Here is a 25927-nt window from a genome sequence, read left to right on the forward strand (position 1 = left end):
TTCAGTTTTGAAGAGAAATATTAATAGTTTTATTGGAAAATAAAACTCTGCCCCATTCCTCTTCAGTTTCAAGTACGATGTGACTTTGAAGAAGGTCATAATTCTGTTCAACTGCCTTAAATTTTGTTTCTTTTCTCTTAAGGGCTCTTGTTGTTGTCTTCTTCTTCCTTACACTTTTCCCTTGTTTTGATGGTTTCCATTGATCTTCCATTCATCCTGATGAAAAGAGTACTGATCTCAGTTACTAAATGCTTGGTATGTACCAAGAACTTCATCTTTACAACATCTTCATCTTATAGATGAGGAAACCAAATGACATTTGAAGTAGGATGGTAGAGGTAAGATCCTAATGAAAGCCAGTGGACCTCAGCATGAATACTTACTTCTAAGCTCAGGTGGGGCTGAGTTTTCCAGCGGACTGCAAAATCATATATCAGTTGCACAGCATACGTGCATAGGTATGCCATGAATGCATACTCAAACATTAGGTATAAATATACAGTCAGTGGAAGAGCTTCTGAAATTGGGAAGTAATCGTGAAGAAATGATTCTAATAGTGGCCTTTGGGACATCATAGTGGGATCAGTAAGGCGGCTGTCTGAAAACATGTTGATCACACAACACCTTACATTTTTCCCACATGTTAGTGAGAAGAACCTTATTGAAATGGTTAACATAGTCACAGTGTCCCATTGTAAAACCTTGGGGAAGGAATGCCACACCTTGGGAATGTCATTCTTGTGTGTTGAAAGAAAAGCTATGGTCAAAAGGGGATTTAGTGACATTCAAATTTTTGTTGTTTTTCCTAAATCCAGAAGAACAATAAATTTCTCCTTCCTCTGTGAAACTGTAGCGACTTGTATACATCTATTATTAGGGTAATATCTCACAATTACAGTTTGGTACACTGAATCTAAGACTATTTTTTATTCTTTATGGCGTCTTGCGAAAGTGCCACAGTGTCAGATAGATAAGAAACAGAAAAAGCAGTCATGGAGAAATGCTTTCTAGGTTTTAAGGAACTCTGTCATATTTTGCTCAACACTAGTAAGGTAGGGCTTGGGACTGGGGTTATGGGATGCTACGCTAGGGGGCCACAGTGATTAAGGACAGAAAGGAAGACACAGATGTTCCACAGTGAATTCTAGGGAAGGGAGGGAAGTGATAAAGCTCTTTTGCAGAAACATAGCCCTTCCTGTTGGGATTTTCTCCACTCAGACCCTCAGTCTGGGGGTGAGGAATCATTCTCTTGCGATCAAATGCCTACAGAGGCACCTGCCGCTTCGCATCCATACCTGCTGCTTCTGTTTACGCTGCGTCCGAGTAGTTACGAAATCTGACAATTTCCCACGTTTGCCCACAGTCAGAAGTTTTGAAGTTCAGAAACTCTCTCAGAGGCTTCTGAGGTCATCACATGTCTGCATTTATGTGGGCTTTGCTCTGTGCTTGTCGCCCAGCCATTTCCCACCCAAGCGGCCCAGGTACCAGCTGGCAAGGGAAGGGGAGAAGGGAGCAGCACAGTTCTTGTTGACTGATGTGCTTGTTTGCTGGCTTCCAACTCTGGTATCTGATGTGCTTTCAGGTTGCTCTTTTCTCATGAGGAGATTCTATGGGGTCTCCCCTGACCTCCATTTTCATCTCAAGTGGATGGCCTCCCACCTTGTCTTGGTTACTTTTCTCTTGTTGCTAGGACAAAATACCTGATGCCCAAAATTAAGGAAGGAAAAGTTTATTTCACTTATAGTTTGTGGAGGTTTCAGTCCATACTTGGCAGGTTACAAGGCAGAGTGGCACATGGCAGAGAACTACAGCTCATGGCAGCAGAACACAGCAAAGCAAGAAGCACCAAAAGGGCGGAAATGGCCAGAAGCACCCTCTTCCTCTCCCTTACATGTGCAAACTATCCACCCCAGGGCGGGTGTAGCTCTCACACCCATAATCAATCAAACTCTAAAAGCCTGCCCCATCACCCATGAGGCTTTGAGGGGACACACAGACACAAACCGTAACACACCTATACTTCTCTTGACAGGTGAAGTTTTTCCCTGCCTTTGTGTTTAGACTTACAACCCAAGAAATGATTTCTTTAAAGCATGTTGTGTTCTTGTGAAAGGAAAGGAACTAATTCTCTTTTGCTTTGGAGGGGAGAGGAACAGCACATTAACGCCCCCCCCCCCCAATTTGCTGGTAAACTCCTGTACCACGTTTATATACGCAGCATGCGTGAAGTTTTTGTGCACTCAGTATTTAGGGGAGGAAAAAGGAGTTCCTCTACCTTCTCCTGCAAATTTCATTGGCATTCTGGCACTCGATTTTGACAACAGTCTTAAAATTCTGCATAAAAGAAAGGTTAAAGTTTTATTAATCAAGTTATGACTTCTACCAATATCTAACACCACATAGCCAGCAAATGGCAGAATCTACTATTTAAAAAGCAGTGCAGTACATCTGGTAACCTGAGCAACTTTGTTGAAGATAACAATATGTAATATAACAACCCCTGTAAATCCCTATCATTTGGTTTGAAACCCGTATCATTTTTTTTCTTTTTCTTTTTCTTTCTTTTTTTCTGGTACCTGGAATCGAACTCAGGATCTTGTGCTTGCCAGGCAGGCGCTGTGCCACTGAGCTAAACCCCCAGGCTCCCCCCCCAAATCATTTTTAATGTCCTTTCTTTGTTTTGTTTATATTTTGGTATTGTTCCTTTTTTTGTACTATTTTATTTAAAATAAAAAATTAAAAAAAATGCTGTAATACATTTAACACAAATGTTATGTATTAATCACTACAAGAGTCTGATTCATTGATGTTGAGCATGTTCACATAGTTGTACAGTGAATGTACTTAAACCAAAGCCTTTCTCTTTACAAGCTGTGAGCACACTGTGGGAGTCTACTGGCTTTTATGCTGCCTTTGTGATGGTCTAGGTCTCAGGAGAGGTGCATCAGTCTCTTCAAATTCCCTCTATTCTCTCCAACCCTTCTCTGAAATCCAAGCCTCTCTTCTGTGATTAATAGGCTTTCTTATATAAGTGTTTCGCTTCTGATTTCTATTCAAAACTAACATACTTTATCTTCCTCAAGTTCCCATCGCTCCTTTCTACTCAGTCTTTACCTATTCCCCTTGGGGTTTTCTTCACGTCCCTTTCAACACAGGATAAAACAAAAACACTTCGAATTCTTTGTAATGATAAATTTAATTAGTATGAAGTTACTAACTCCAATCTTTAATCCCCCTTCTTCCTGAAAGTGCAGCCACATCTTCATTTTATGACAAGTAATTTCAATAATGATTTTATAGGGCTACTGCCATGTTCTGGGTTCTCACCCCTTAACTGATTTATAAAATATAAATATTTGTTTTTGATTCTTGATATTTTTGTTTGGACACTTTTGTGGCTTATTTGCTCACACTGCGTGCACCTGGGTTGCTCCCGGTCTCTGAATTCCCTGGCCACACGGACAGGGGCTCCCGGTCAGGGACTGATTTTCGTATCCTCTTCTCTCCACTAAGGAGTGGTTACATAAACGAAGGCAAGGCAGCGTGCGAGGCTCTCTCTTCTTCCAGTAGGAGTCTGGCTGTGAGCTGAGTGGGGTGCCGTCAAGGCGAGGAGAACGCCTCAGTCATCTCTGTGAGCTTGTTAAGTCAGGATAATGCAGTGTATGCACTTTCTTTCCACCTCGTCAGCCTCTGAGGGAAACTCACAGCACTTCACGACCAGGCGCAAGGCCCTGGGTTCCAGCTCTAGACCTGCAAAGCTAACGAGACAGGACACAACAAGAGTGATTCCAGAACAGTGAATTTATTCAGCTTGGTGGCATTGCTTGGATGCTAGAATTTAGTCATCAAAATAAGTCTTTTCTGTGACCTTGGAAGTATTTCTATATAGGAAACTTTTAGTTATCTTTCTCTTATTTATAGCATGAAGAATCCTGACAAATAATGCTCTTAATGTATAAATATTCCTTTTAAAGCATAAAAAATATAAGCAACTTAAAAGAAATGGGCAAAATAATGAAGTAGAGGAATTGAAAATTTTCAAAAACAACTTAGTAAAAGCATAAGATTCCTATTTCATATTTGCCATCAAAACAAAAGAGTGAGGTATGTGAATGATTTAAATGTGAGAATAATGATCAGAAAGGAAATGTAGAAGTACATTTTTCTCTAATTTTTGGATAGTAAAGATCTTTCTTAATGAAAAATTATTGGAATCACAAGGAAAAAAGTTAGAATTCACTATGTGCAAAAAAGTTAGAATTGACTATGAGAACATTTAAATATGATTAAAGATAATCAAATGAGATGAATATTTGCAATATTCACAGGTATATGTAAACTGTTTAAAAACGGAATGACAAAATGAGAAAAATTAAGCAATTCCTAGGATAATACTCATGGCAAAATATACACAGTCTAATTTTCACAATAATCAGATGCAAAAAAATGAGGTGCCATCTTTTTATTCTTTAAAATTATGGTCACCAGAAAACCCAGTATGGCAAGTATGAAACAAAAACCAGTGCATTGCTGGTAGGAACAAAAATTGAGGAAAAATTCTAAAAAGCTGAGTCAAATATTTTGCACATCTACTCAAAAATATTCACTGACTGCTGCCCTAAGTAATGTTTTAGGCAATAGAATGCAAGCAGAGAATGTGACAAAAATTTCTTACCTGAAAGAATTTCATTGTGTTGAAATTTAGTATGCAAATGTTCTGAATCAATAATTGCACTTCTAGACATTTATCTTGCAGAAAAACTTGCAAAAAGTGCACTGAGGTTTATACAGAATGCTATCTGTTTTACTGCTGTTAGTCAAGCAAAGAAATGGAAACAAGCTAAAAGTTCATCAGTATAGGACTGGCTGAATAAATTATGGAATTCATTGTGCAAAACCTTTTGCAGCTACTAAAAACAGTGAGATAGATTTTATACACATTCAAGCATAAATGATTTATTCACTTTTAGGGTATATTTGCATAAGAAATTTGGGCAACACATGAAAGGAGTTTTCTCTACAGATCATGTTATGACAGACTTTTCATTTCTCCGTGTATTTGTAAGTGGTTTAAAGTTTTTTTTTTCCCCCAAGGAGGGTGAATTGTTTTTCTAATTATATTTTTTAAATGAAATATAAAAATGTACAATATTATTAGCAATCAAAGAAATTCAAATTGAAACATGAGGTATGATATTGTCTTTCAAACTGATTTAAAAATAAATAAGAAAGCAAGTGTAGGCAAATATAGGGAAGAAATCAACAATAGCGCCTGGGGTTCTGGTGGCACCACTCTCTGTGCGGGACAGTAACTCCTCAGGGAGAGCTGAGACCGGCAGTCAGCTCATGGCTTCGGGCAATACTGCTCCCTGGAGCTCAGCATCCTTGTCTTTTACACAAACTGTCAGATTCAGAATTGAGGACCAGCTGGCCTAGGCCTGGGAGTCCATACACGGGGCATTGCATGACCGTCAGCAAACAAGCAAGCTGTCCACTCTGCATTTGTTATCTGAGACAGAGGTCAGTGATCTGAAAAGAAAGCACTCTGTCCCAGGATTCCCAGCCCTGGTGAAATAGCGAGGTCTGGAGGAGAGAAAGCTTTTTTAGTTGCAGCAAATGAAAAAAGTCACCAGGACGCAGAATTCCAGTGAGGGCAGGGACAAGTCCTGCCTGGGAAGGAGGGGGCTGCATCCAGGAGCAGGAAGCCTGGAAGAGGGGATCAGAGTCCACCAGGGACTCACAGACACGTTGACTCCTGCCTCTACTGCGTTAGCTCAGTAACAGGAGTGATAATTAGGAGAGAAACACCTGAAGACATCACACACAGTCCCTTCTAACGCAGCGATCATGCCGCATTTTTACTGTAGTAAGAGGAACCAGCGACAAAGATGCAGGAATCAGGGCCAAGACGCCTACCTGGAATTCAGCTTGAGGAAAAGTACCTGGCACAACCATACATTCATGATCAAGAATGGTTGTTACAAAGTGTAGAAATAATCTAAAGACCAATAATAAGGGATTGCTGAGCTGGACTTATGACATTGTTATGTCACTGGATATGGGTGGAGTACTGAGAGCAGTCTTAGAGATACTATCTGTCAGGGAATATGGACAAAATATTTGAAGTGAAAAATGAGTCTCTAAGCCAACATATTCATTTTTAAAAAAAACCTTCAAAAAGCATCTATATATTAACTTAATTGAAAGGATATCTACAAATCAAATGTTAACAAAGGTTATTTTGGATAGATGAGAATTTCTTGTGATATTTTCCTTCTTATACTTTTCTAAAGGCCTGAAATATTTTATAATAAACACATATTACTTTTATAATTAGCAAATTTTAATGTAAGGAAGTATCTCTCCTTAAATTATAGGTATAATTCAAATTCTTACACTTATGTAACTGTCTTTATCGTAGTTTCTTACTAGTTTGAGTCAATGATTTTAGGATTCCTAGTATATATTTTTACCTTTGTCTTTTTTTTTAATCACAAAAAACATTATAATGTCATAAATTATTTTCAAAACTATTTTAGCTTTTTTAACCTGAAGAGAGGTGTGTGTGTAGTTTGTAAGTATCCTCTATAACATAGAGTTAATACCATTATTCTATTAGCAAAATTGATTCATGCAAAAATTCTCATAGAGCCAGACTCAGAAATAGTCTGTATTTATTGTTTATTATCACAATGATCACCATCATGACCAGTATTAATATATTATTGCTTCTTCTTGTGCTTGCATGCATGCTTGACAGAGAGCTATCCATTCATTCTACCCCAAAATGGCTGGACAGATACTGGTGAGAGACATATCCACTGCTCAACAATTTTTATTCCCTATCTTAGAAAAAATTTAAAATCTTTGACAACCAGAGCAACATGTACCAAAATCCATGTAGATAAAACATAATTATATTCTGTTTGTCGCTTCATTTTGATCAGTTATTGAAGAAAAGTATCATCCCCTTGGCAAAATGTTTTAAGGCCTGTTGATTTTTATTCTTTTATAATCTTTCTTCTTGACATACTCAGACTTTTCTCAAATTCATCCACCAAGTAAACAAAGTATAAAGCAGTTCTGAATACCTCTGTATTCTGCTCAGACCCACACTGTGAATAACATGGGTAAACAGATAAATTAAGTAAAAGATGAGCAAATACTATAGTCACCAAAACCACTACATATTTATAGTAAACATTTCTTATGGCTATGACCACAGAAAACATAGATTTTACTGTTAACTATTTAAAAATATTTTGAAATTATCATATTTCTAAATAAATATCACAGACAACTATCAATTCCTCTCTGACAACTTTTACACAGAAAAGAGCTGAAAACAAGAAAGATTCCCAAACCCATTCTGGTTATTTATTTATTTATTTATTTTTGGATGTGTAAATTGAGATACACAGTCTTTGTTTGAAAGACAATTTTCACATTTTTTTTTATAGCTCATCTACAAAAAGAAATGTATTGTTTATCCAAGTCAGGTTTATTGTTAGTGTAAAAGATACTGTGTAAATACATTTATTAAAATGCAAAACACATTCTTTTTATAATTATTAGCTCACTTCACCATAGGTAAGAAACACATAATTTCAACAAAATAAATTGCTAATTTGGAAAGCTTCTCATGAGAATGAGATTGACAAACATTTCAGTGCATGTTATTTATGAACAAGAAATAATCATCAATTGATATTTGGTTATATTTAAGAGCTATAACTTATATATACATATAAGAAACCATATTTAAAATGTAAAAGGTGGTACCAATCTAAAATTAGATTTATGTGTATTATGAATACAGAATTTTACCTTGTTATTTTTAGTCTAGAACTTCTAAAAATCAAAAAGAAAAATATCAGTTCTTGAATTGTGAACCTCAAGATTATTGGACTGTCTGAATATGGTTAGTCCCTCTTAGGAATTAATATATTAAAAGCTATTTCTGACTTGTTATGTAGATACAACTGAAGTCAGTATAGTTATCTCTAGAAATGTCACTTGGTTTCATTTATTTCAGAGTTTGCCTTGCAAAATTTAAGGCAAGTTTTTAATGGAAATTTAAGAAAGCATTTGAAAGTTACACTGTTGGTATATCTTTCTTATTTATCTTCAGTAATTTAAGATGAGCTGTGACTAGTTTGAAGTACTGAGCATTATTGTGAGGCCTGAATTTATGTTCCTAAAACTCATGCGGAAAAACAACTAGGTGTGAATTCACATTGTAGTTGTTGATTTTCTAGTTGTGTTTTAGTTTTGTATTTCTAGATATGTTTTATAACTTTTCTCTTTCCCTTCCCTTCCCTTCCCTTCCCTTCCCTTCCCTTCCCTTCCCTTCCCTTCCCTCCCCCCTTCCTTCTCTCCCTTCCTTCCTTCCTTCCTCCCTTCCTTTCTTTCTTTTCCCTTTACCACTACCCTGATTTCTCTTTCCTTTCCTTTTTCCCACTCTGTCACATCTCTATACCTGGCATTTTGTATTTACTTCTAAGTGGCATCCTTATTCTCAATTTGAAACCAGATCAGATAACGATAATCATTAGTTACTGTCTGTGAGTGATATGGAGTACATACAATATAAAGCCAAGCATGGTTGGTTCAATCACTTTCAAAAAGCTGTATATCTTGTCCTCAAACTTCAGCGTCAGTTTCGCATTTATATTCCACTTACGCTCATTGGAGATCTTCACTTTACATCTGAGTCTGACAATGTTGTTTTATTTCTTTACATTGTATTTGTAATTGCCATGGAGCAAAGGATTTTTATCAAGCAGTTTACTCTTTGTAATATTTTGACCTAGGAATCTGTTTGTGCAACTGAACTTTCACTTTTTCATCATTCTTTTTCTACCGTCCTACCATGACCCAAATGATCTGATCCTGCTATGGTGATAATTTTTGGATGTTGGCTGCAGGTTTTCATTCTCTTTTTCAGATGTTGAGTGCCTGGCTCTTGGATTACAACATGGAGCTGCTCTTCTAAGAGTGCTTCTATGATTGGTGCATATGCTATTGCACTGTTTCACAGTCTTTGCTTTTCATTCTGGTCACAATAGAGTCTTCTTTTACAATCTTCTTTTTATGTCCTGCATTTTGAAAAGGCACTGAAGGCAAGAAAAAGTGGTACCTTTCTCCTCATCTATTGCTAGATTCCTGACTGAAGTACCTACAAAATAGTCAGGTAAGGGAAAAGCACACTGATTGATTTATTATAACTCTTATATTGCACGGGAAACTTCAGATTTGAAGACTTAAAGAAACAGGGCAATCTCTGTAATTTTTATGCTGAGGTGTGATGAGAAGTGGACAGCTGTGGAGAAATCTGTCTGGGCAAAGAGAGTAGGTCTAATGTTAACGACATGGAAGAATTTAGCAAGGTTTGTTTATGCAGCTCTTCACTGTGGCCCTGTATCTTCAGAGATAAGGCCCTGTGCCTTTCTTCCAGGTATAGGGAAGTTTTCTCTGGAGTGCCCTGCTTGACAGCAAGGTCAGAGAATCCTTTTATTTCCTGCTTCAGGAGAAATTATGGGAGAAGGTCATGAGGCCTGTTTGCTTCTGCTCTTTCCTTGAATGCCAGAGTGCCATTTTGGGGTAGTATGTGCTGCACTCGATCAGAACTACTTTTCCTCTTCTATTGACCCTCCTAAACAGAGGTCTTATTTTAATGACCCTCTATTCTAGCCATCTACTGAAAGGAATCTTTGATGTTATAGGATATCTTCTGGTTAAGTGTGATCAGATATCATCTCAATCATTCTGAATTTGCTTCTAGAAGCTTTCTTTCCTCAAGTGAAATTTGTTAAATTTGACTAGTCCTAGTTTTTCTTTTAACACACTTTTCTGCTTTTTGTATATGCTGGACTATTTGTGTATTCCTTAGAAAGAAGGCTTCTTATTTTTGGAAACTGTGCTAGGATTCCAGCAACACCATATAAATTCTCCCATATCAGCTGTGAAGATTTCTCCCTTTCAGTCTTTCTTGCACCTTTTGTTTGCTGTTCTTGTTTTTGAGACAGTGCTGACTTGTATTTTAGGCTGGCCTTGAACTCACTATGTAGCTCAGGCTGCCCTCAAACTAGTGGCTATCTTCCTGTGTCAGCCTCCTGAGTGTTAGGATTAGAGAAGTGTGCTACCATGTTGTGATTCTTGCATTTTTTTCACAACATTATAAATTACTGAAAATAAAACAGCCAGATTTACATCAGAGTCTTTAGTTTGGAGCAGGCATAAGTGAGGCTTTAAATTTTTCTTCTAAATAGAAGCTATGTGTTGCTTCATTTTGTATCAACAAAGATATTGTTACCAGATTCTAAGATCATATAGACTCTTTTCAAGGGTTCTATCCAGATGTTTGGTATCCTGAACAAAGAACTGGATAAAACACATGAAAAAGGAAGTGAGGCTTTGCGTTTATTAAATATAGGAAAAGAAATATATTCTGCAGAGTGAGAAAGGGCCACTGAGAAAGCTCTCAGTGACCACAGTGTTAATGATTGAGATGTTTTGGACCATCATTCTTCAAGCTGATGTCAGATCTAGGCTGTTCTATCAAAAACCTGCTTGATTTCAGCCCCAGAAAAATTGAAGATTAATACTTCCTGACTGGCTCCAGGTGCAGGGATTGGAAACTTGTCTGTTCCTATGTTTTGGATAACCAGGCGGTTAACCTCACCCTAATCTCCCACCTCAACCTGATTACACAGTATGACTGGAGGGTGAAAAATTAGACTGGTTTGCTTGATTTAACAATTTAAAAGTAGAGTGGTAGAAAGTGTTGTTGAAAGCTTAGTTTTGCTGATCAGGTATAAAGGCGTTTTGTAGTACTACATCTTGTCATCTTCCTTGTGTGAAGTGATAAAATAATTATTTAATGGGTAAACTGGTAAATCATTGGAGCTGTATTCTGGATAGATAACTAAGTTTTATAAGGCTTCAACTAATACAAGTTTTCTTGCTGTCTCTTTGCCTCCCTTGTTTCTGGTTTTCTTTTCTTTTCTTTTTTTTTTTTTTTCAGTAAGAAAGCCACATTGATGTCTGCTATGGAAGGAAGGCTAAAAACTACAACAAACTGCTCTACAGAGTAATTTAATCGTAGTAATCAACTAGCTAAATAAATGTCATTTAGAGCCAATGACACCACCATGCAAATTTAAGAACATTTAAGCCCAACTTATTTTAAATCTCTCCCCAGTTGACAATAGGCAAATATTGACATGGGGTACTAAAATCTGTAAAGCAAAAGAATTATTTTCACGGCTGTGGAAAAAAGCCACTGAAGTCATTTTGCCAGTTGGTGTTTCTTTTATCTGTTTGAATTGGCTTATTGTTTCAGGCTTTGTTTCTCACTTAGCAGCAATTTGTACAGAAAAAGGGATTTTCATTTGCATATTCCTTTGAATTCAAAGGATGTTTCCTTGGAAACTTTAGTTGCCTCAAGCAGTTATTTACCCAAACAACGTTTTTATCAAAGCTAATATTTCCTAAGGAAGAGAGATAAACATAGTTTGCCTACAATAAAGCATGAATTAACATGAAAATATTTTACCCCAAGATTCATTGACATTAGCAAAATTTAGTTACCTTCATTTAGAATATAAAATAATTTATAAAAAATAACTTCAGAATAATATTAGGGTACATGTTCAATGCACTCTTTGACACTCTCCCTCCTGAACAATTCAGGACTGGTAGGTAGGAAATTCACTGAAATCGTTATTTATAGTCAGTTATCAGAAAGACCAAAATGATGTGTCAAAGAAAAAATATTTATAGCACTTGCTAAAGATAGTAAGGTGGACTTTATCTACAGTGGTTCAATGAGCTATGAATGGGTATAACTGCAGTGGGGTCTTGTTCTGTGTGAGAGAGATTGGGATCAACTCTGACTTTAGCAAGGACAGATGAGGACTGATAACTAAGGAGCAGGTTTGGATGGTGGCCCACGGATGGAAGCTCACTAAAAGAAAGAAACCTTCATAAGGTGTTTCTGGTTAAGCTCACTTGAAGAGAAATTGACAAAAGAAAAAATGGTGAAATGTAGAAGGTGGTCAGTTACTAACCATGGGGAGTTTTGCTAAACTGATTTAGTATGATTCTTGCTCAAACTGGGGCTTAGAAGGACAGAAAGGGATGCCTAAGCCTAGGTCCAGTCCAGTGAAGGACTTAGGAGCCAGTCTAAAATTCTGGTCAAAGGAGAGTGTCTTTGTCATATATACTTCACAATTTGATTTTAAATTCGAACAAGTGATTCTGTACACATTTGCCAATGCTGTAGTGGAAATCCATTGCCATTACTTTGATATCTGCTGTATTTACTTTCTTATACAAACACATCCCTAACATCCTGTCATTTCCAGTTCTAGTTTCTTTAAATTAGCGTGAAAGTTCAGGTACTTGAGAACAAATTGAATGTACCTTCCATCCAGCTTTTCTGATGCCCTGCCAAGTTCTTTAGCTTTTGTGCTCCACCCTTCAGACAACAGAGACTATATGTTAGTGACTCACAATTATGGAACCTTTTACAACACCAAACTTAGTTTACATAGCAAACCCATCATCAATTGCATATTACCAATTTGCATAACATTTAATTTAATTACATAATTGTAGTAAGAGCTACAATTGGCATACACAGTTTAGAAAATTCAGCTGAATCTTGGTAAGCATTTAACTCTACTTGTGGGAGCAAATCAATTTAAAAATGGAATAAAAATCTATGGAGTGCTTATTTATAAACCAAAAACTCTAAACCAAAAACCAAATCAGAACTCTAGGTTCTAAGAAATTTCACAAATAAGAGGGTTACAGTGTTGTTATAATCCATGTTTTTTGTTATGATATTGAGTCTGACCTCAGTGCTTTTTATGAGTTATATCTTCACCCCATTTTATTTTTTATTTTGAGACAAGGTTGAGGCCAAAAAGTAGAAGGAAAAAAGGTGGGTAGGGCAATGGACTTGAATAATTAATGAGTAAACTGACTGTCAGGTCATCAGTGAGTGAAATGCAAATGGCAAACTGGTCCCTAAGTCAGCTAGAAGGATCTTTGGAGGAGTAGAATGCGGACCAGACATAGTACTTGCTGGGTATTAAAGGCCTGACAGTGACAAGCAGCATCCCTGAGTTCTGTCACGTACAGTGGTATCAGAGACTGTATAGAAAGCCCTGGATTTAAACATCTATGGTTTCTCCATCTTTTGGACCCCTACTCCCACAGCAGGGGGATTTTCTCTTCATTCCTTCTCATAAAACATGCACTTGATTGCTTCAATCTTCATTGCAGCCGAGCAGGAGGGAACTGTTCACAAGATCTCACTAAATTGCTAAATCCCCAGGCTGCGCTCATATTTGCAGTCCTGCCTCTGCTTCCCAGAGTGCTGAGATTAGAGGTGTCTGCCACTACATGTTATGACCTTTTTTAGCCACTAGGGACCAAAAGTGAGGGGAAAAAAAAAAAAAAAAAAAAAGGATCAGATTCAGGGACAAGTTCCTACAGCTGCTAGGAGACAATCTAGAAGCTGGAAGATGACTGCAAGGCCAAACATAAGAATAGTTTTTTATAAACTTTGAAGGAGAAGAACATTTAGCTGCTGCAGCTATAGATAAGAGGGGCGGGGCAAAGTAGAACAGGCACAGTTTGAAATAGAGAACAGTCTGTAAGGAGAAGTATAGATTCTAGTTCCTTAGTCCTGATTTGTTTGGATTCACTGTTTGGGAAGTTTATACATCAACCAGGAGTTCCCGGTGGTCAGCAGAGATGGGGTTTAGGTCAGGATTCCAACAGTCTTTTCTTTGGGTTCAGCTGTTCGTTGATTAATTCCCTTTATTTCTTCCCCCATCCATCTTCTGTAATTGAATTTAGGACAACTCAGAATTTTTCTTTTATTAACCAGGATTTGTGTTTTGTCTTGGAAATACAAGAGTGAACAGCTGAGAATCCTTGCTAGCAGGGAGACACAGATGAATCAATCAACAGTGAACAGTGATTAGCAAATAACTATTAATCTCTTTTCTGACAACTCACGGGTGCCCTTTGCCTGAGTTCACAAGGTACATATGGTGTTTTGTCTGCCTGAGGTCCCTGAAGTTTAAATTAAATCTAACTAAAACTCCCCCTACATTTGTTTATTCAAGGGGCTTCTCTCTGGTACTCACTCCCCTAAGTTGATGAAGTCATGTTCTGTGGATAAAGATGTAACGAGTGTTTTCTTCAGCCTGTGTAACCATGATTACTCTAACTGTGAACAGGTCTACATTCTGGCTAGTGCTTTCTGCCAGTGTGCGCTCCCTGTGCGGATTGCAGTGGACGGCATTTGTCATGCACCAGACATCAGATGGTACTTTCACAATAGAGATAGAGTCAGTGGAGTAGACTGAGTTTTCCTTATGGATTTATTGCTGTGATTTGGGGCCTAGGAACACATACGTACCCTATCATTTTTTCTGATAAACACACTGAACATTTTTAATCCACAAAATATGAATGCAAATGCATTATGTCACTATATCAGGATTATTCTGTCCTTTTACCTTAAAAAATGACAATTTAAGAATAAAGTATGCCAGGCATGGAGGCACATGGTTTTAATCATAGCTACTAGGCAGGCTGAGGCAAGGGGATTACAAGTTCAAGGCCAGCCTAGGCAACAGAAAAAGAACCTGTCTCTAAATAAAAACAATAGGTAGAAGAGCAGGGAATATAACTCAGTGGTAGAGTGTTAGTGTAAAAGGCACCAAACCCTGGTCACTGTGGATTCAACCAGTACAGCAAAGAAAAAATCCTACATGTCAATACCGCAACTAATTATATACAGATTTTCTTTTCAGTTGCCTATTTGGCACAGTTATTTAACGCTTTTATAGCATATTATAATAGTACTACAGAAACAGCTCATAAATAAATTTAGAAAAAATATTGTGCTTTGATTTATTTATTCAAATAACTGCAAATACTAATCATATACAACGCCATAATGAATTCATTAGAACACTCCTATTCTTTGAGGGCATAAAACACTTTTATTTTCTCAAATTTTCCTCTTCCTATTTCTTTTTCAAGAAAACTCAAGTTAAGTGTAGTTTTACTTCTGTTGCTATTGTGACTTCTTATGGAGCAATTTCAGGGGAAGTAGAAACACTCGTATGTGTAGGAACTAAGTGGGAGACTGAGGTTGGAATCCGAAACACACAGGTATAACGTGCTGTGTAAAGTCTCCTGATGTTCCTAAACATTATTGTACCTTTTGTTTCTCCCGCTTTTGAGGAAATATGTTTGGTAAGACCTCCATATTGAAGCTGCACTTTTAATTCAATCCTTTATTAAACATTAGTCAAACGCTGAACAGCAGGCAGAGCTCTGAGTATTCAGTATGCATCGGTAGGCAAAGCAATCAAGACCCTTGCTCTTGTAGAACTCCTCTTCTATCAACCAAGGCAAATTATAATACTAAACACAAGAAGTAAGTAAATTACATGATTTGTCAGGTGATACGCGCTATGGGGAAGGAAGCACAGGAGAATAAGGAATTGTGAGTGCTGTGGGAATAGCGGTGGCTGGAGTAGTCTTACTTTGAAGGTGGTATTTCATCAAAAACCTGAACAAGGTGAAATTAGAGAAGTATAATGGGGAGAGAAAATAGACTTAAATTGGAAGAGAGGAAAAGTAATTTTCCTTACACTTCTTTGACTTCACTGCTTGGACTGCTTAGCAAGAGACAGAATAACAAAAGGTAAAGAAACAAATATTCATTAACATGTATAGCATCTACCAAAAATACACATACACACATCAGCAGGTCGCTGTACTAATAAATGTCTGGAAACTAATGGCCACCAATTTAAGAGGTCGTTGCAGGGGTCAAAGGTAACTTGTATTAACCTCATGATGTTTCAATAAATTTAGTAATATATTGATACAAATTTTTCTTTTCCTGATGTTTATGTTTTTTGGCAGACTGTATATTTCATATAAACGTGGGAGGAAACTCAGAAAGTGTGAAGTAGCTTAGAATTCCTGCTTATATGACATCTTTTTAAAAAACTAAGACTTTACATAGAAGTGATCAGACAAAGAAAACACCTTAAATATCTAGTTATTAATGATAAGATATATATATGGGAAACAAATGATAGACACAAATTCATCAGTAAAGTTTATATAGATTCTGCTCATGCTATGTCTGGGCTAAGGATCTGATGTATCTCCATTTGTTTGGGCTGCTGTTCTTATAATTCTGGAGGTTGAGAAGTCCAATACTAAGGCATCAGGACATTCACTGACTAGTGAAGTTCACTTTTTGGTTCTTATATGGTCCCACTTAGTGATATTGTCACACGGTGAAAAGGAGGAATTTTGGCCTCTTCACACCTTCTAAGTAGTTTCCTTCCAAGGCCCTACCCTTATGTAGAATCACTTCAAGGTAAGGTATCAAGATATAAATTTTAGAGGACACAAATATTTATTTAGATCACCAAAAAGAGAGTTCATAAAGTCCATCTTGTGTGATTATTTTGGCCCTTTCTTGTAAATAGGGAAGGAGAGGAAAGTTGTAAACATATACCCTGCTTTCAACTGCCCTTATTTTAAAATAATCCTTAACACAAACTGGAATATTTTATTTTATTTATTTATTTATTTTTTTTTCCGGTACCCGGAATCGAACTCATGACCTTGTGCTTGCCAGGAAGGTGCTGTGCCGCTGAGCTGAATGCCCAGCCCCCAAACTGGAATATTTTAGGGTGGTGTATTATGCTCCTTTTCAGGGTCTCTGAGGTGCACGTGTCCCTGGGCTATGGAGGGCAGATAGCAATAAGGACTAGAGGCTGGGGCTGAGTGACTGAAGCATAGATTAGAAAGAAAAATAAGGGAAGTAGAGAGGACAGTCCTGGTTGTTGTCTGGAAATAAAATGTATGTGGTCAAAAGAATTTGATGAAAGGACACTTGTCGGGGGGTACCAAAGTAAAAGAGATGAAGAACTGTGTGATCTGGATCCTGGGTTTAATGTGGAAGGACTCTGGATATGTGTTGAAGGCACAGTCCTTAAAATGTATTGCATTAAAAATAGTATTCTGCCTCTTTGTATAGGATGGAAATCACATACTGGAATCATATGTTGGAGAGATCCCATTTTGGTTTGTAGTAATTCTAGGCAAAACATTGTTGCTTTTAACATTAAAATGTAAAATATCAATTTGGCTGATATATACAAAAGTCTTCTTTAAGAAGAGGTGATAGATGGTTGGCGACATATTTCAAAGGCAAAGCATGGATTAGTTTTAATATTAGCTTGGAGCCAGCTGTGGTGGTACAAACTTATAATCCCAGCACTTTGGGAAGCTGAGGCAGGAGAACTGCAAGTTCAAGTCCAGGCTGAGCAACTTAAAGACTTAGTGAGACTTTGTCTAGAAAAAACAAACAAACAAATGAACAAAAACCAGCAACAGCACCAAAAACAGCCAAAGACCTAGCTCAGTGTGAGGCCTTAGGCTCCATCACCAGTACCACCAAAGAAAATTAAGTAAAATAAAAGCACACGGCTCTCCTGTTGTTTATTGTTACTTATTCCCTTGAGCATAAACATGTCTGATTATCCTATGAATACTGGAATTCATACTAAAGTTTAAATTTAAAACTTATTTTCAGAATAAACAGTGCAATTATGCTTCAATTCTATATAAATGATGTATACATGTGTATGTGACATATATATTCTTTTAAAATAAAAATAACTTTGTCTTCTCTTTAACTCCCAAATTATTTAAAATGAGGAGGCTGACATTCTAAAATGATTTTACTTGTATCTTCCAATTTCTCCCTTTTATTTAAATATCAATTCTGTTCAGAAATAAAAAAAAAAATTAAGTATCACCAACCTATTCAGTATTATTGTCAATATCATGGAACTTTACATAAACTGCTCTTTATATCTTTGATTCCCCCAATCATGAGAAAATGTCTAGTTGTCTAGATTTTTAAAATTTTTACTCTTTTTATCCTTGTGTCTATTTCATTAGCTCATTTTCTTTCTACAAACTCAAAGTTATGTCATAACTAATCTATTTCTTTCCACTGATATAAATTATAGTTTTAAAATTTTCATTTGTGAAAAGTGAGATGATAGTGCAAAAGATAAACCAGAAAGTCATCACAGTGAATACAAGAATACAGAGTGGTGAAACCCACGTACCTTCTTAGACAGAATTCTGGAAATTCAGAAATCTTTGATATCAAGCTGGGTTTGGCAGCCTCACTCTGACAGTTGAATAAATATGTGTTAAAGTTTTCAAAATTTCTTCAGTTTGAATATACATAAGCTCACTTTTTCTGGTAAAACCAATATTTTCCTTATTAGAAATTAGGCTTGTATCTCAACACTTCATGCATAATATTGCCTGAAATGCTAAAACACATGAGAAAGCGATTTCTCAATAAATATTCTCAATGTTTGCCTCAGTTGCAGTACTGAAGGATCCTTCATGTTTTATTTAGATCAATACCAGTCATCAAGTTAAATGCTACTTGCAGATTTCAGTCTCCACCTAGATCTTTCCCCGAGTTTCAGCCTTGTACATCTTTCCCCCTACAAAATGGTGAATCCCAGATTTAATTTCCAATATACTCTTCCTCACCACCTCACCTTACCCAAATCATGTAAATTGTCTCCATCTTAATTAACTACACTACCAAATTCTCCAGCCCAGGACTTGAGTTCATCTTTCATTCTTCTTTTTCTTTCACGTCATACATCTCATCATTAGAAATACTGTTTGATGTAATTTCAAAGTATATAGAACATCTACCCTTTTTATCTGAACCGTAGCTACAGACCGGACAAGTACAATAGATTTCTAAATGGTCTTCCTACCTCCTGCATTGTTTCTGCATGGTTTATTCACATTCAGGAAACCAAGTGAGCAACTTAAAACCTAATCCATGTTCATTTCACTTCTCTCCGGAAAACCTGCATGGGTGTCAATTTCAAATGAAATAAAAGAAAACATTTTTAGGGCTGGGTATTTAGCTCAGCGGCAAAGCGCCTGCCTGGCAAGCGCAAGATCATGAGTTCGGTTCCCGGTACAGAAGAAAAAAAAAGAAAACATTTTTATAAAGGGCTATAAATTTATATGTAAGCTAGCCTATTATTTTTTCTTTTTCTGACATTTCATACTTATGTATTATATATATACCATGTATAAATATATACACATATCTATGCAGTCACTTACAATACAAAATTAAACTGAAATGATAAGAATGATAAGTACTGGAACATAGCAATGGTGTGTTACATGATATTTATGGTCGTATATGCTTAGTTAGTAATAACTTTTTTAATTCACAGAAATATAGGCATGTTAATAATATTATTAATATTTCACTACTGAGTAAACTGAGCAACAGAGTTGATAGACAAATTTTTCTCAAGTTATACGACTTTAGAATTACATAAGCCCAAGTTTAGATTCATGTCCCAGTCATCGGTCTCTAGTGCATTCAGCACTGTGCTTTCTTGTCCTCAGAAGTGTGGTTTCTGTTTTATAATAAAATCTACTCCACTTTCAGACTAGGTTAGCAGAGAAAGATGATTGCTCTGTCTCCCTATTGTTATTTCTCTTGCCTAAGAACAATGTTCAAAATCTACCAGGGAAAGGGTGAACACATCAGAATCTCGCTTGAAAACTGAAGATATCACCATAGGGATGAATACAAACCAGAGAAATCTTAACAATCTTAACTGTGCTCTAGGCTTAATTAAGTCCATGATTAGATCATGATCATAATTTAAGTCTATTTGTCAAGAACTGAAGGAAAAAAAAAAACCCTTTGAAAAGGAACTCAGTATTGCCAAAGTGACCACAATAATTTGCATATATTTTGCTGTATTTCATTAAATGTCACTGAGTATATGGTGAGTTCAGAATATCTTATCAGACATAAAGAGAAAAAACAGATAATAGAAGCAGATACAGAAATGGTCTAAGTGTTAGAGATAGTAGGTAGGAATATTAACATAATTGTACAATTAAATATGTCAAGAAAGTAGAAGAAAATATGGAAAAAGATGAATGTTAGAGAATGTTATCACAGTATAAATTGAAAAAAATTATATTTATGCCTGAAATAATACCTTTAAAAAATTAGAAGCAAATGAATACTGAATTCAATTGAAAATATCCAATTGGATTCATCAAAAGAGACAGAGTAAAAAAGACACACGGAACATATGCTTATGATTGAAGTTGAAGAACGAGAGGTAAAATGTAGCAGGGCAATGTTTAAAAAGGTAATAGCCAAGCATTTTCTAAACTGATGGAAGTTCCAGTAGAAAGACTCAAAGACTGTTAGAAATCATCTAGCAGGATAAAGATGGAGAAATAATATCCAGGAATGTAACAGCAAAACTTTCAGAACCAAAGACAGGTCGAAACTCCTAAAACCATCAAACTAGATAATTTATCACCAAAGTGTGACAGCCAATTACTCAGTAGAAATGATGTAAGCCAGAAATCAATAAAATGACATTCTAAAAAATGATCAGGGAAAGAAATGCCTATTTGATTTCTATATGAAGCAAAATATTCATCAAAAATATAGACAAAGTAATACCATTCTCAAACAGAAAATAAGAAGTCACCACTAGCAGATCTAACAGAAATACTTAGAGAATTTCTCTGGCAGAAAGAAAATAACTTGAAATAGAAACAAAAATTCAAGATGTAAAAATAAATATGGGACAAATTGTAACAGAAAGTATTTATACAAAGTAATCGTAATAATTTGCAATGTTTCAAATACATGAGGAATTAAAGTGCATGACAGTACAAAATCTGAGACATGGAAATAAACAACGTTACTATTAACATTCTTACATTTTCTAACATCTCTCCCTGGCGTTGCAATTAGGTAACTTTCAGTATGCTGACACTGATAGTTTTATCAAAAATTTTGACATAATATAGTTACTCATTGTTTACATTACTGATATCAGTCTCCTATTTTTTTTTTCCTACCTGATCACTAAATTAATGCTATTCATTTCTTACTGTTAAGTACTCCACTTCAGATTACTGGTTTATATGCTTTTAAAAACAAGTCAGACATAGTAATATTAGCTAATAAATACAAAAGTCCCATGAAGTTTTGTTAGATTTACAGAACTGAGGAGTCCTTGCTCAGGTAACAGTGTTATGCAGGTATCTTAGTTGATCTCTGCATCAAGTGATATCAAAGATGTGATCACAAGATATCAAACTTCTCCTACTGTACATCTCCAGAATCCTTTGGGGCCTTGAAGTCACCTGCCTTTTGCTACCACAAAAATATGTCAGTAAGGCGGAGCTGTTTGTTTCTCATCTTAATGTGAAATACATCATTTTTATTGTCATTATTATGTATTGGTGTCAATGTCAAAATTATCTATTAGGTAGAAAAACTTAGAATTTTGGACTTTGGATGGACAATTCCTCAATAAAACTCTTATGTTACTCAAAAAAATAATGAATTTTTGTTGGACAGCTTATCAACTCTGATGCACTAGGCTTTTGATTGAAAACATAGCCTAACAGTTTTAATTTTTTAACAAAACTGACCTATCACAATAAACATAAAACTAACTTATGAATAATAAACAGATTTGCTGAGGTATCTACAGTGTGAAGATAAAAATGTCACATAGGCTGAGGCATTATATAAAACCTCTCAGTTAATTCACTTATCAGGGACTACATGCCACTAAAATAACAAGCTTAATTTGCAAAACAATCATATAATCACCTAATTATACATTTTGAAATCAGATGTACTCAAGTAGTTTGCTTGTGAAAACTACTTACATTTAACTGATCTACAGTGATCTAACTTAATTATTTAAAGGCACTATAAAAATTAGTAAGCCTTTCATTGTTCTTTCATAAACTATCACTGAAAATAGTTATTTGAAATGAGCACCCTTCGCTGCTTGTCTCCATCTGTGAATTTAGGTATTTGTTCGTTAATAGTGAATTTGTATGTTAATAGTGAATTTGTATAAGTCCTTAAATTTTCCTTCAAGAGCAAGTCACGAATTAATACAAACTCTCATGATTTAGTCTTTCAAAACTCTTTCTAGTTAAACATAGCAGGAATAAAATAAAAACTTTTTTTTTTATTTGTCTTTAGATACTTATTTAAAGACATTGTGCTGATATGCTTCATTTGTTAAAACCCCTTGTTATGATTTACATCTACAATGGCACCAAAGCCTCAAGTGTTTGAAAGGTGTCTGGATCACAGGGGTGACCGCTGACTTCCTGTTCTGAGTGCTGGTAGGAAGAGGCGCGTCATGAGCATGACCCGGAAGGGTTTCTCTCTTTTCCTGGCTCCTCCCTTCATCTTTGCTTTTGGTTGCTATGAAGTAAGCAAGCTGCCTCCACCCAGACCCTTCTGCCATGCCCGTGACCATGCAAGAACTGAAACTCCTACATGGGAGCCAAGATAAACCTCTCCTTCCTTAAACTGTAGGTATCAGATGTTTTGTTTAACAAGGAGGAAAGTGAGTAAGATACCCCTTGTGCTTCTATAAGTACATCGAAGAAACAAATGGTAGTTACACACTCTTCTCCTCTGTGATCTAAGCCCACACCTCTAGAGGACAGAGATGAACATTTGGACAATGCAAATTCAAACTCAGGGACTCTCTGGATCTATTAGATATTTAGCACAATATTGAACTAAATTAATTGGAGAATATATTTTCTGAGATGCAATAACAATGCATACAGAAAAATAAATGGAAATACTTTTTATACTTTATAAATAGCAACATTTAAAACAATTACATTCATCCTCAAATATATTACTTACTGCTCCAGGTGGCTTTTTTAAATCTAGTCACTGTGGTATGCTGAATTTATGCCTTCTATTAGTTTGTTGAATCTACTCAGATTCAATGAAACCTCTCGCTTGTTATCTCATTTTTTCTATTCTTATTAAATTAGTGCAGGAAAATCATACCTATAAAGTACTGGGTTTATTCCCTTGAGTTGAGTTACTCTTTGAAAGGCACCTTACTCTATGATACAATAAAGATGCTATTAAAAGTTGTAAAGATATTAAATGTTAATTAGGTCTGGTCAGATATACATTAAATCTTTATTATTGTTCATTTTCCCTTGATTTATTATTGCATACAGTAGTTGCATGTTTTTAAAATGTAGTAGCAAATGATTTATTGTCAATTTTGCAATAATTGCTACCACCACTAAGAACCTGTTGAGTTTCCTTTTCTTTTCTTGCTGGTTTCCATTTTTTGTTAATATGTAGCATATTCATTTGGATTTCATAATGGAGATTTTTGAAGTAGATAAAGACCTAGATGTGAGATATGTATCTTGCCTTTATGGTCAGTAATGAAATATAGAGTTCCATGTATAGGCCAGAATCATGGAAATCTGGGTCATTGTAAAGATTGTAAATTACTTGAAAAGATAATTGCCTTATATGTGTCTTTCTTTGTGCAGTACTAAGGATGAAGCCCTGGGTCTTGTTTCTGCTAAGCAAGTGCTATATTATTAATCTACATCCCAAGACCTTAGGTGAACAGTTTTCAGCCTCCAACAGTGCCAAAAGGAGTGGACCAAGGAAGACAGAGAGTGTGTGTTTCACAATACAATACAACCTCAGCAGCCCGAGAGAAATGAATGAAAACCTACCTCCGAGGGGCCTTCAGGAAGAGTCTCCTCCAAGAACACAGACTGTCTATTTTCTTTAATTCTCTCTGAAAATTGTTGTCTTTTTCAGCTTTTAGGACTGACCTATCTTACTTTAAATTTTTTTCCAATTTTGTATTTTCTTATACTAATATAAATATATTTAAAAATTTGCCTTCATAATTACTTGTTGTTAGCATAGAGGAAGAAAACTGCTTTTACTTTGGCTTTGCTTACTATTACCTTATAAATTAACTTATTCTTTCTACCAGCTTGTTCTGTTGTTTATTTAAATTTCTCTGTCTCCCTCTATAAAATTTATATGATATATAATATTCAACCTCTATATCATTCCTTGTCCCACTGTATTTAAGAAATATCAACACACTTGATTTTATTGTAGTCATATTGTATAGATAATTTTGCAACCTATGAATACAGTTTTGCTTTTTGCTTTCTTTGAGGAATGATTAAAATCAAACCTTTACTTTTATAACTGTATAAATGTGATCCAAATATGTCCACTGCTAGAATTTCCAAAAGAAACAAGCTATAAATAAGCAGAGTACATCTGCTCGCTGATCTGTACATGGGCTCCCTTGATGTCTCATTAGGCCTAATTGCAGACCACTCACAGTAAAAAGTGTAGCGTGACGTTAAGCCATTTTAGCTTTTGTGCATACGTGTTGCCCTTCTGGCTGGTAATGGAGAAAAATGTGCTGCATTACAGTCAGCTCTGCCGTATCCATCCTTCTCAATGCCATCGATGTCAGTGTCACCACCCTTACTGTCAGACTTCACAGTTTCACTTTATGTACCCTGGCAGTCTTCAAATGCACCACCTCAGTGTCCTGGTCCTCAGCTTCTTCCCCACCAGAAGATGCTTCCTGTGGCTTCAGCCATTTTACAAATGCTCTGCTTTGACACCACTGTCTTTGCCTAGTTCTTTAGGAATGTACTCCTTAGAGGCTTTTTCCGTCCCATGCAATGATGACCTCCCCTTTGAAAGGTCTATATCATACACGTCCCTCCAGGTATGTGGGGCCTGGGAGAGGAGCTGAGATGGACACACTGCCACCACACACATCCAGACAGGAAGAAGGCACCACTGAGCTTGCTGTTGTGACAGAATCATAGGAAATGGCACCAGTATTTCCTAATTTATTCTTTCTCATGAAAGAGAACTTCAGTCAGGCCAGAGTCCATGCCATTTGCATCTCATCTTTCTGCTTCAGCCACGATTTCTTTGTCAGATGAGTCAATAACGCCCTCTTCTTTCTTTATCCTCACAAAATCAAACTGGATGTTCACACACTCTTTCTAGTTCTTTCCAAGTTGTCACTGAGTATCAGGGCTTTGGTGTGGCCACTGATTTCACCCATTCTGCACCTCTGAGCATCCTCAGCTGTATCCCTCTCCCAGTCGCCCTTCTCCTCTTCCTCAGCATGTGGGGAGGACAGGTTTTGTTGGAGGGTATCTCTCATTGCTGGATATGGAGCCATTGACCTTGCTTTTGCCCTTTCTTTTCCTTGTCTCTTTTCCTGTACCACTGTCACTATTCCCAGGTGGGTGTTCGAGATTGCATGTGCAGAGTTTATGATGTGTGTCAAGCATGCCTCAGTCGCAACAGGCTTTACAGGAATTACCTGCTGTTTGCTTCTTCAGAATCACATGTGGATCTGTTTTGGGCTTCTCACACTCAGAACAGAGAACAAGTATTTTAAGGAATCGATTCAACATGTCTTCCAGCTTATTCCCCCCATGAACTTGAGTGAGAATGCAACAGTCAGTCTTTACAGCAAGCTGAGTCTGTGCTACCTGCTCACAACACAGTGTTTGGGGGGATACCCTAGAGACCAATTAAGCTAAGCAGCTTTGCAATGTCAACCACACTGATTGTAACTGTTACGGTAAGTGTCTCAGTTCCATTTCCTTTGCTCTCAACCTTGGCAGTTAGAGGGAGTTTCTTGTAGCGATAGAACTGGTCTGAAATGCTGTGGTTGACTTTGACAGTCATTTGGTTTACTAGTGACTTTATCAATCAGATCAAGAGATCTTTGATTGCAGTTTTTTGCTGTCTTCTTTCTGGAGGAGAAGGGATGATATACAGGACTGGTCTGGCATGAAAAACTTTTGACTCTGAGGCCGTAAGCTTCTTTGCTTGTATGCTATGCTTCCCCAGTGCAGGTACCAATGGCTGCTCAACACCTCGTTTTCATCAAATGAAGAC

At 36.5% G+C, this 25927-nt stretch overlaps 1 pseudogene; it reads right to left on the reverse strand.

Moving 5' to 3' along the window:
- Positions 1–24363: 24363 nt before the first annotated feature.
- Positions 24364–25714, reverse strand: LOC102029004 (annotated as a pseudogene).
- Between the last annotated feature and the right edge of the window lie 213 nt (positions 25715–25927).

The sequence above is a fragment of the Chinchilla lanigera genome, unplaced genomic scaffold (assembly GCF_000276665.1).
Source record: "Chinchilla lanigera isolate Chin_1 unplaced genomic scaffold, ChiLan1.0 scaffold00035, whole genome shotgun sequence".
NCBI classification, from domain to species: Eukaryota; Metazoa; Chordata; class Mammalia; order Rodentia; family Chinchillidae; genus Chinchilla; species Chinchilla lanigera.